General features: G+C 36.0%; 1 protein-coding gene across 7 annotated transcripts in view; it reads right to left on the bottom strand.

Moving 5' to 3' along the window:
• LOC124367844 overlaps positions 1 to 8,486 on the bottom strand; it is a 64,030-nt gene extending 55,544 nt beyond the window's left edge. For all 7 annotated transcript variants that reach the window (XM_046825005.1, XM_046825004.1, XM_046825003.1 and 4 more), the window contains exon 1: positions 8,347 to 8,486. The gene's annotated coding sequence lies outside the window, so the exon portion shown is untranslated. The remainder of the gene's footprint in view (positions 1 to 8,346) is intronic.
• Between the last annotated feature and the right edge of the window lie 4,833 nt (positions 8,487 to 13,319).

Raw genomic sequence — 13,319 nt, forward strand, 5'->3', positions numbered from 1 at the left:
ATATTGGTGTCCAGTTTTCAAACCGTCCATTGAAGTAATACATTTTAGACTTATTCGGTTTTTTCCGAAAATTATTCAGGTTCGGGAGAATTATTTTGTAGTCACAAAATCTGCCCAACCCTATTTGTCTCTCTCAAAAACCCTAAATTTCAACTTCGATGCTCATACAAAACTAAAGGTACCTGATTTGTTGATAGGAAATAAATGGACCATTCGTTTAGCTAGCCGTAATTAAATCTGTATATTTGTAATTGTCTGTCTACTTGTTGGTTTCCTATATAATTATTTATTTTAATGGCACAATTGTTTCCATTGTTTTTTAAAGTAGATATTTAATCAAAAATAGTTACAATAAATGTGTGAACAGTCTTTTAGTACGGAAAGCTAAGGGGTGGTATTATTAGTTTTTATTTCAACAAAATCCATAGGTTTTAGGACCTTTTTAAGCGTTGGAAGACAAAGGTAATAGCATTATGGTTGATATATTAATACAAATATGCTTCCAAACCTATTTTAGTTTTTATGACGTTTTATCAAATATTCAAGTTCATTATTCAACGTCGTTTGGATATACAAAAGTATACACTTTAGAAGAAAATGTTTAACAAAGTTAAGCATATATTTAAAGCTACGTGAAATTTATACGGTCATATGTCTACGCCCTAAAATAAGTCATAGAAGTGAAAGAGGTTTATTTATTATTAACCTTATAGGATAAAAATCGTGAGTCAAGGTTAATGGATAAGACGCCGATACTGAGGATATTCACTGATCTAATTCTACTACACCCACCGTGCTGCGACCGGTAGCGCGTAATACAGGGCCCATATCGTGAGACAAGGTTAATGGACAAGACGCTGATAATGTGGATATTCACTGTTCTAATTCTACTACACCCCACCGTGCTGCGACCGGTAGCGCGTAATACAGGGCCCATATCGTGAGACAAGGTTAATGATCAAGACGCTGATACTGAGGATATTCACTGATCTAATTCTACTACACCCACCGTGCTGCGACCGGTAGCGCGTAATACAGGGCCCATATCGTGAGACAAGGTTAATGGACAAGACGCTGATACTGAGGATATTCACTGTTCTAATTCTACTACACCCACCGTGCTGCGACCGGTAGCGCGTAATACAGGGACCATATCGTGAGACAAGGTTAATGGACAAGACGCTGATACTGAGGATATTCACTGTTCTAATTCTACTACACCCACCGTGCTGCGACCGGTAGCGCGTAATACAGGGCCCATATCGTGAGACAAGGTTAATGGACAAGACGCTGATACTGAGGATATTCACTGATCTAATTCTACTACACCCACCGTGCTGCGACCGGTAGCACTTATTACAGGCGCCATATCGTGAGTCAATGTTAATGGATGAGACGCCGATACTGTGAATATTCACTGTTCCAATTCTACTACACCATAGCTACGACCGGTAGCGCGTAATACAGGGACCACGTCATGCGTCAAGGTAATGGAAAAGACGCCGATACCATTGAGGCTAATTTTCTGTTTGGTTTGTAATGTATCGGAGGATTGAAACATCGGTGGCGGCCCGTAATGACAAGCGGTCCCGGCCATTATGCCGCGGCACAAAATTACTACCTGTGATTGTCATTATTTTATTGCCCGCTGTATTGATGTTACTGTGTAATTGTAATACCCGATAATGGGCTTTCCGTATCCTGTTTACTCACGAGTCGAGGCGCCTCGGTCCCACTCACATCTCCGCAGTCTGGCAATTTGTTCTTCACGAGTTTGCCGCGCCGAGCTTCGGCTAGACCGACCGTGGCGCTTCTATCTGGCGCAACACCCGACCTCACCGGCCGATGATTGCAGTTCAGTTGTTGATGTAACCAGTCTTGGCTCTTATTTTTTAAATTCAACTCTAGTTTGTAAAAGTTAAGTTGGCGAGGAGAAGAAAACAATTAACCACTTCAGGAAAATTGCGCGCTAACATAGGTAACAAATAAAATTAATATAAAAAGCTACGAATCAATTTACACTATCAAATTTGTCTTTATGCCTTTCCCGATATCTCTAGTATTAACATCTGGAAAGTTATGATTTTACTGGTTGGCTTTTCAAAAATATGGTATTGAAATAAGAAACGATTGAAAATTTCAGAATACCACTACCTGATAATAAATGTTAAACATTTCTTTTGGTAAAAATCAATCTTATACGTGTCGTTCATATGAGTTGTATATACGAGTTTCTTAGATATAAATAATGTCACCGTTTGGTCTTAAAGAGGAATTGCAAGTGAACCTAAATCACATTTTTCTTTAATAGTAATAACTTATGGCAATCGTAGAAAAGTGCTTGAAACAATGAAACAAATTATAACTTTTCTGCTAAAAATTTAAACTTTGTGATCATTTATTAGTTCGAATCAAGCTTAGTATTTCTATACGTCTAGACTACTATAAATTAATTTTCCAGTTTTATCATCGGTTTAAACAAATGTAGCTTATTCTATATTTACAATAATCCTTTTCTTAGCATTACAGAGTTCACGAGTTATTTTTCAGTTCATTGACATCATTTCGAGATGCACAGTTTAAAATAAATCGACGTGGATTAAAACCGCGATGTAAACCCGGAACTAATCGTACCTCTAGTAAGGCGTACACATCCGCTCTCTGATATATTGCGGGGCTATAAAAACGGAGGATATATGAATGATGATGCGGTGATGAGGACGTCCGAGGACCTGCCACGGCTACTGAGATTTCCTTGAGAATTAAACCATCAGAAGACGGTAAACGTTGAGTTGATCGCGGTCCATTGTATGTAGCTTGCAAAGCACCGACATATTCGCACGGGTCGTAACTGTCATTCACTGGCGGAGGTCTGGTAATGGGCAGTAAATCCGAGCATGACCTGTAAACCGCGGACGGCGGCCACGGCCTGGCCGATACCGTAAAACCTCCACAATACGTCGTCCACTGGATGGGTACTGCATCATCACCACCATGTGGACTATATCCGATGTACAGCGGTTCTACACGCCAAACCACCCAACTACTGCTTAGGGCTTCATAGATCTTTAATTTTTTCTAAATTCAAATACTACGCCACCACATGTTCTTTTTTACGAGTTCCTTTTGAGGGATGTCCGCCAAATCTTTTGATGTTTGCCGACATCGGTTTTGAAAGAAATGAGGGCCCAATGACGGATGACTCAAACTGTACGTTTTGTCTCTCAAATTGCATTTGGTAACCGATGAATCCTTTAACAGAACATGACGGTAGGAAGAGGTTGATAAAATCCACAACTAGCATTGGGCTCTCGAATCTCTAGATACGGCCCTAGACAGTGGCAATACATTAGTCCCAATTAATATTGCATCTAATGGTCAGACAATTTTAATGTGACGCAGAGGCGTGTATACTTTTCACTGCGTTGTTTATGAAACAGGTTGGCTTTCTGGTAACTTCAATAATGTATGGTTGTGAATCCACATTATACGACAACGTCTTTGAAATACATATTAAATCATTGGACTCAGAATGATATAGGTTTTATTTCAAGGATTCCGTAAAGTTGAAAGCTGGTAGTGTTTGGTATGTATGGTTTCAGAGTATGTTAGCTTAATACTGCCTGTATTTTACATTAGGAATAATAAAAGGTTATAAATATTTGAAAACATCGAGCAATAAAATTTCTGTTTTTTCTATTTATCTTTATATAAAAAGAAAAAGCCGATCCCTTTTATGCCTTATTCTGCCCGTCCTCATGGGCCACTCGCCTGTGCGAGGATCTTATCAAACAGAATAAGGGGGAGAGTCGATACAGTACAAGGTCGATGGTACTGATAAAAACTGCAACGGTCACAGACAGGATTTGGATCTGCGCTATTTGTAACTCAGACTCAAAGTCCAACGTCTTAGACCACTCGGCCATCGGCACTCCCAAAACACGAACGAAAATATTCTATTATTCGTTCTTTCGGAAATAAAACAATTTATAGTAATTTTGTTAATGTATTCTGTGTATTGCGGTATTGAATAATCACCGAGGATTTTGTTGTTATAGTAACATCAGCTTAAGGGAGAGGAATATTTCGAAATTCTATTAATAATACAACTTTCAATCCGTTTTTCTTCAACCCCGTTTTCATTCTTGATAATAATAAATTCCATAATAAAGTGTAACTTGGAGTACGCAACTAAAGACTACTTTTTGAGACATTATGAATTTCTAAGACGTAAACTAATTTTTTTATTCGTTACTGAGGTGAGCATTTTGAATCTAATGTTTACCTTCTCCCGACCTTTTAATCGTGATTTTGATTAATGTCGTTTTTGACATGGAGGATTCCAACATGAATAAAAAAATTACAACGCACAATTTACAAAAGACATGTTTTTATGAGCTTTCTCGTAAATAGCACACATGCGATTGAGGTTTCCTATTTGGAAATTAGCCTAACCCTCATAAATAAATGTAAAGCTCTAGAATGACTTGGTCACTAAGACTATATGTAGGTAAAAGTTCAGAAACCATCCAGGTTAGTTACGCTTACCAAGTTAATATCAGCTGATTCGTTATAATATCCCGATTCCCAACGTGATTTCAGCTGATTCGTTAAAATATCCACTTAACCACTTAATGTCATCTGATTAGTTACAATGCCCACTAACCAAGTTAATATCAGCTGATTCGTTATAATATTCCAATTCCTAACGTAATGTTATCTGATTGTTCATAATATCCACTGACCAACTTATCATCAGCCGATTCGTTAGAATATAAACTTTCCAACTTAATGTCATCTGATTGGTTTAGTATACACTAACCAACACAATATAATCCTATTTCCTCCTGGTGATCTACACCATGGTAAATATACCGGATATTTAAACATTTTAAAGTCTTCAGACATGAAAGTACCAAAGAAAATTGACATGTATTTAACTAAATAGTCGAAATGGCGTAACTAGGGTGAAGAAGAATAGAATAGGACATTGTACATTTATATTTATAGTGTAGTCAGGTATTATGTTAGTACTGAATAATTTGTCTTATTACATATTTAGTTATATTTACCCAATAATTTAAAAGTAAATAGTCTATTTCAGCAATCAACTCAAGTACGGTAGGAATTCAGGGTTAATTTTATAATACTGATTAGTAAATTGAACATGTTTTATCTGTCTCCACAAAACCTGTTAAGGGGGAAGATTCAGGTGTATTTATCAACCTATTTTTAATTAAATGTTCTTAGGGCAGTCGTCAGAAGCCAATCACGAATAATTTCAGCAGGAACAAATAATTATTCCGAATAACGAAGCATACCCATGTACCCTATACGGTCCCCGTATGCGGAGAGATAAGCTGATAAATTTATAAACCATTACAGGGGTGATAGAGTCGCCTGTCCCACCCGCCCCACCCCCTCACAATTCAAACCGAAGACACAAAGGCAGTAAAATAATTGATAAGCCGGAGACAAGAGGCGCAGGTGTGTGGTTTGATTTGTGGCGGGGCCTCTCCTCGAATCACTAAATATACATAAAAATTCCCGGCCCGAATTTAATACCTTTCCGTAAAGGTCGTCATAAATAACAAGCGATCCGGAGAGTTTAAAATAACAATCGACAGGGGGATCTATTCTGAGAGCCGGTACTTTATATATGACCGGCTACGGAAATGCGGAACGGACGGCCAGACTAGTCTGGGGCGGGTGGACAATGAACTTATCAATTCGATTCGAGACAAGTTCAGCAATTCGTTCAGGGGTTCAGTAATTTTTGGTATACTGTAACCTAGTGCGATATAGGTTACTGTAATTTAAAAAACGCGTGATTTTTAAAAGTTACACTTCATATTTGTATATGTTTGTATCTCTCCTATTGAGTTAAAAATTTACTTTATACGATAGCTGATTTTAATGAGTACCAGGCTAATGCTGAATTTATGCTGAGATGCTATTGCAAGGTGAAATTCATAAAACAGTACATTAATAAGCCACTTAGAGTAGAGTATTCATCCATGTAAAACACTGGTGGAAATGAGGGCTATTAAATAGTGAAAAAGCATATGTCTCCGAACTGAATGTTAGCTACGCGGTATAATCATTATTTGCTTAACATAACCTCAAAGTTTGAGATTACCCTTCCGGCTCATAGTTTTAATAACTTTCGTAATACAGTATATAGTAGTTTTACTTCTACACTGTTTGTTTGGTTTGCTCAGTATACTTACTCATCCCACAATAAATATTAATAAAAAAATATATAATTTGTTAAAATTTTTGCCGGATCCTTTTTCACCCGAGTACATAACTACATGTGTATAAATATCTCTTCCAGCAAAGTTAAATTGAAATTGCTTAAGAATAATCTAGAGTATGTATATAAGTTAATATTACAAATAAATATTATATATTTCAATATCAGGAATACGTTTGTTTAATAACAAAATAACGAAGAATATAAAGTCATCGAAAAAAAGGAACTGAACCAAAAATAATGCATTTCCTCTAATAATAAAATGTTTTATGAGTCACATAGTACTAAGATAAGGCCACTAAAGGTCACTTACTATAATTTACATATCACTACAATCTGACAGAAATTCATGTAGGCCTACAGAATATAGACACCTCTCTAGCACACCTAGGATTTTTAGGTGCCTAGTCAGCGCGTTATAGTGCATACCTTTTTCGAGAAGTGTCCAAGTAGACAATGTTAACCTTGAGGATGTTGCTGTACAGATGATTAAAGATATTTTCAGCATAAAAATATGGAGGTTAATTAAAAAAAAAGCTAAAATGTTAAGTATGTAGGTACTTGGAAGAGTGAGAAGATTAAGTTGGTGAAAAATGCTTACGATGACAATAACTAGATCCTGGCACGATGCGAACAATCCAGTTTTGTAGTCTGAATACTCTTATCACTAGACGACCCCAGACTCCAATATCATATTTTAACTTAGTGTACGCGTAAGCGTAGTACATTCTTATAGTTTCTTTATCAGCTATAGACAATAACCTTGAAACGAGACCGATCGAAGTAACGTCTGTAACAGCCACAGTGCCGTAACATTGAGAATGTTACGCAAACAAAAGTTCAGTATTCGATCACTGGTTCCGGGAAGACATTGTGCCAGAATCGTCCTCCAGCGCTGCAAGAAAAGATCATGTACCGTTGTCATTGAGTGTTCTTATGTGTATATGCTGTAGATAGAAGACATTTGTCTACGATAGAAGATAATTTCAAGGAAAGCGAAATGGTCCTTGTAAAGGGTAGAATAATTTTAGTTGTCTTCTATAATCGGAAGCGAGTGGCAGACACCTGAGAATTTAAAATGCAGCACCCCTCAAAATGATTCCTCAACTCAAAAATATTGAACTAAGGATTTTTGTAAAATGGCAATGGTGATCTCACGCAACTAGGAATCCAACAATCCTTTTTGTTATTTACCAAAGACTTTAAGATTATTAATTCATAGAACACATTAGGATGTCACTTCTCCTCACTATCAAGTGTGGAAAAAGTGTTCACCTACCGCTAAAACTCCATCATTATCAAAGTCCCGAGAGAGCCTTGCTAACATATATAGTTTCCTTCCGCCTGTGCGATAACTCTTTCTAGTAACGTTCTGAGAGTTAAAGTTGTGTGCATGGGTTCCTCTTTAGCCAAGGAAGAACTCTATGGATTTTACTACTACGACTGAAAATAAGAACTTTATGTTTTCTAAAATTCAATATTACTTTAACTAGATGAAGATTAAGATAGTTTCACAAATGCACTAGGTTCTGTTGTTTTTCTAACTAATTTTACTAGATGAACCGCTCGCAAAGAAACCTGCGTGGAAACAAATATCTGAGCAGCCATGCGCAGGAGGGGCCCCTCCGCCAATGGTGGGGAGTGGGACAAGCGTCTCCTCGTCTGTTGTATCAGCTGTGTGGATCGTGTCTCGCTCGCGCCATTTTGTTTACACTGGAACTACTTATCTATTCTATAAGTATATTGTATTTTTGTGTGCAGGCCTATGCAAGCGTAATGTAGCCATAGAGTATTCAGAGAGCTTGCGTTATGGTGCGAGGTTAGCACTAAGTGGCAGTGGCCAGGTCAGGGGATAGAGCAAGCGGGCGAGTGCCGAGCAGTGGTGAGGATAGTGGGACTGGGAGAGGGCGGCATCACAGCGACGGAGGGGTATTTACCCCATCCTGCTTGAACTAAAATTTACCAGTGTTTTTTTACAAGCTGTTTACCTCTAATTATCAACCATTTCAGTTAACACCTAACCAAATTTATATTTTAGCTAACTATAACTTTTCAAACGTGAAAAAGATCTAATGTAATGTGATACGTACCTTGTACATTCGGAGCTTGCGTCTCTTCGCTGAATCCCTCACTCTCTAAAATATCAATTTCATTAATCTCGTTCGTCTCCATTTCAGTCGCCATGACATGAAATGTATTTTTGTGAATTCTGAACGAAACTATAATGCAGCTGTCATCATGAGATTCAGGTAGGGAAAGTTGGGTCATTCCGATATAAACGTACCTGTTCGCATTTGACCTCTCAAGCTCGTACAATCTTACGAACACGTCACGTGTATCTTCGTGTCCTGGAACGTCGAAAAGTCGAGCCGCGGTCAATGCAGCATTCGATAAAATGGGTACGGACCGGGAGAAAATCACCACAGACATTTCTCCGCCACGACTCCGCACCGCAAGGGTTGGAATTAACTCGTCTATTACAACATTAGCAAACCTCAGTCTGCAGTGCTTATCAAGCAGAAAGCTAGCAGTTAGAGCGGCCCCGATGGCGACAAAGTGTCTGTCATTGGAAAAATGTTCTATGAAATGATTTCGGGGGATAAACTCAAGGACAGCATCTCTAATGCTTCGTAGCCGGGAAGATCTTCCAAACAGTACAATTCTAAGTTCAGGTCCCTCATTTCGGTCGATATTCGCTTCCTCCATGCATCTAATCAAAAGGTTAGATATATTTTTTAACTGGACACTATTCTTCCCTATAATAATATTCCACGTGACTCTGCATTTCCTGTATGGAGGAGGTAGCGTGATGTCAACACTTCTTCTATCTCTTTTATTTAAAATAAGCTTAGCTCCTTCACACTGTGTGGCTATAAACCTTACGTCTTGTTCGCTCAGATTTCTGTTCGTCCATGTTTTATACATTTCGCAACAATAAGACGTAAGAGATTTAGTGATATCACTTCCCCCCCAGTGGCTTTCTCCTACGGTCGACAATATCTTCATGTGGCCATTATCCGTTCTGATTGCAGATATAGTAAGGGATCCTGCTCCCAGATCAATGAAAATACATGTTTCCTGGAAAATAAAATCTTTATAAGTCACGGAGGGATGAATATACCTTCATTAATATATTGAAAATTGTTAAATATTATTAAATTTTACTTTAATATGAGCTTGTTTCAAAAGTGTAATACATATCATTTACGAGATCTCTAAATTACAATAAGATTTTAGACATTTGCTATCGTTGTATGTTACACAATGTATAATACTTAATTCGGAGTTTGACAACCATGTTTCTCAAATGTCAAAAACCTTTATACACAAACATGCACTTATAACCTACAAAGTTCGGCACTCAGAAAGTGTATATCATAACTCACAGGTACACCAATATAGTGAGAAAGTTAATCCCACCTCCCTCCCCGGTTAAAATTTTTGTAAGATAATTGACAGTCTTTGAACTATTTTTAAATTGTCAATATATTTACAATAAATTATTTTCTTTCATTCAACCAGAGAGAGATTGTTCATTTCACAATCTACTCTCCCCAATCGTACAAACAAATTCATCCCCTTTCCTTCCCCAAAGTCAATTCCTAGTTACATCTTTGGCTTTTATGTGCAACACCTACAATGAGTGCGGTTGTCATAGGTATTATGTACGCTTACGCAATAACGACCTTGATATCTATATAGATAATAACCGTTCATGCTTCTGAGTTTCAAACTCGGTTTGGGCAAGGCATTAAACTAACAACCACCTTAGCCTCATTGAAAATAGTGTAGTGAGGGAACAATCAAAGGTTTAGGAATCGATTATTGAAATTTTCGATCGTTCGATTATTCGCTCAAAATATTCAAAACATCATTGGAATAATAATTGTTACTTTTAAACGTGCTTGTAGTGAAATTTATTAATATTAAAGCCATACTGAACTAAATGATCCCCCATATTTATTTATTTATTTATTTATTTTGTACAATAGCTACAGGAACATTATCCCAAAACAGCTATATTGAAAATACAAGTTAATAATTATTATTTACAATATAATATACTATAAGTACGTATATGAAGAAACTAAATTACAAAATCATTATTAGGCTGAGTAAAAATTAACTGTTTCTGTTACAGCACGAGAAAAAATAAAAATATAATACAATACATAATAACAATTTAAAACTTTAACAAAACTAGGTTACTACCTTAAGTTTAAAAAATAATATTTAGCTTATTTACAAATGAATTAAAATTATTATTAAACATATCCAATTCATTTTTATACATGTTTAACAACCTAATACCTTTAAAAAATGAAAAATTATAAAACTGCACTGTATTACAACGTGGTGTAAAAAAAACCAAAGAGGGTCTCAGATTATTTCTTGGGACATGCAGAAAAACCTTACCAACTAAAAAAGAACTATCAACTAAGTTATGTAAAATTTTATAAATGTATAAAATAATAGATCGGTTTTGTCTTGTTAACAAAGTTTCAAAAGAAAAAATACTTCTTAAGACAGTTGTTGACAGGTTTCGCTCACAAGAAACATGAAATCTTTTAAAATATAAATACCTTAGAAACTTGTTTTGAATTAGCTCCAGAGAAGCAATGCTATGTAATGAATAAGGGGTCCAAATTATTGCACAATACTCCAGCCTACTTCTTACGAATGCATTGTATAGTTTAATGACAGGATCAATTGAATGAAAATACATCGTGTTTCTAATTACAAAACCCAACATCCTATGGCATCCATTAATGATAAAATTAAGGTGATTTTCAAACGTAAGAGCCGAGTCAAAAATTACGCCAAGATCTTTAACATGAGTCACTAGTAGTAGCTTAGTGCCATTTATAGAGTATTCTGGTAGAGTTAAATATTTTTTCCTAGTATAAGTCATCGCAAAACACTTCTTTACATTTAAAAATAGGTTGTTCTCTAAGCACCAAAGGCTAAGTAAATTTAGCGTTGATTGCAGTTCAGCAACGTCGTGATTGTCTCGAATCTTTCTATATATTTTCAAGCCATCGGCAAACAAAAGGCATTTAGACCGTGTTAAATAATTAGGAAGATCATTAATATATATCAAGAATAGTAATGGGCCTAAGTTAGATCCCTGGGGAACACCTGAAGTGCTAATGTACTTTTTAGACATAGTGTTAGACACCATAACAAACTGACTGCGAAGCTTTAAATAAGTCTCAACAAAACTAATAAAAGGCGGGGATAAATTAAAACAAGACAATTTACTTAACAAAATATCGTGATCTACTTTATCAAACGCCTTAGAAAAATCTGTATACACTACATCAACCCTGCCACCAGTATCCAATTCAGATGCTACGTCAAAAGAAAATTCCATTAGATTAGAGACTGTTGATTTACAAGGAAGAAAGCCATGCTGCTGGGGAGATATATCAGATTTTACGTTATAAAAAATATAGTTATAGAGAAGTGATTCAAATATCTTAGCGAATGTATTTAACAATGAAATCGGACGGTAGTTTTAAATGTTTTCAATGTTTCCTGATTTAAAAATGGGAACCACCTTAGCTTCCTTCTATTTCTCCGGGAAAATACAGGTTTTTAAAGATAGATTGAACAAATAGCACAAAGGATCACACAGCACCTCAGCACAACCCTTTACTATATATGTAGGAATACAGTCAGGTCCAGAAGATTTCTTTGATTTCAATTTTTTGATCGCTGCTAACACATCTAGAACTGTAAACAAAACCCCTTGGCTGTTTTCCCTATATAAGTTTTCAGTACTAATATTGTTAGGTTTACTTCCGGAGTTAACCGAGAAAACTGAAGAAAAAAAGTCTGCAAACGAATTGGAAATGTGATCAACTGGAACCACTTTGTCTTTAAATTTCATTTCGAAAGAGCCCAAATCTAAATTAGAAGAAGAGCGTCTGGACTTTATAAAACTCCAGAAAAACTTAGAGTCTACATTAATGCAATACTCAATGTTTCGAATATATTCTCGATAAGCCAATTGTATTTTCAATTTAACACCTCTCCTGAGATCCTTAAACAAACTTTCATGGAATTTAGAGAATTTCCGTTTCTTTATTTATTCTTATTTATTAAGCACATTTATTCTTTATCTTTATAGAATTAATAATATCCTTTGTAAACCAACACGGATATTTACTTTTAAAGATTAATTTTTTAGGTACACATTGATCAAAAACGGTAAAAATTGTTTTATAGAACACATCCACAGCCCTATCTACGTTATTTATACTATACACTTCATCCCAATTACATTATCTAAATTTATTAAACATACTGTAAAAATCAGCTTTCTTAAAAAAATAATAAGTGTTGAGTATCAGTTTATTTTTAGTTAAATTATTAATAAGGAAGGATTTGAAAGGAAAACCTACACACAACGGCGGATGGTGCCCGTCTAGAGGCAATAAAGGACCGTTACAGTAATCAACAGACAGTGATTTGATATTACTAATTATTAGGTCAAGAGTAATACTGTTACAGTTAAGAACATCATTGTGGGATTTAAGATCGTGCATTGCCATAAAGTGATATAGATTTTTAACTACAGTGCTTCCAAACAACATATTACAGTTTAATCCATTAATTTCGGGTAGATTAAAATCACCTAATATTAACAAATTATCAAACATAGACTTACTTTTAAAATCCTCAAAAGAATTAAAGTAGTCATCATACAAACTACGATTACTGTTAGGTGGAAAATAAACAATGTTTATACAAATAGATATTATTTTAATGAGGCATGCGCACTTGCAGCCAAATAGATTCAAGGTCGCGGGGAATCAGCTGATCGCCAACCGTCACAGACAGCTCACATGCTTGTAGCCGCCCGTGAACTGCCAACAATACGCCTCCCCCCCGCTCCTTACCTGTTATCAGTGGGTTTCTGTCTCGTCTGAATACAATATAGCGATTATCAAATAGTTCCCTATCACAAATGCTTTCTGTCAGCCACGTTTCTGTTAAGGCAATAATATCATACTGCTCGCTTAACACAGACTCAAATAGTGTATGCATTTTGGTGCGC

This window comes from Homalodisca vitripennis, chromosome 8, assembly GCF_021130785.1.
Source record: "Homalodisca vitripennis isolate AUS2020 chromosome 8, UT_GWSS_2.1, whole genome shotgun sequence".
Classification (NCBI taxonomy): domain Eukaryota; kingdom Metazoa; phylum Arthropoda; class Insecta; order Hemiptera; family Cicadellidae; genus Homalodisca; species Homalodisca vitripennis.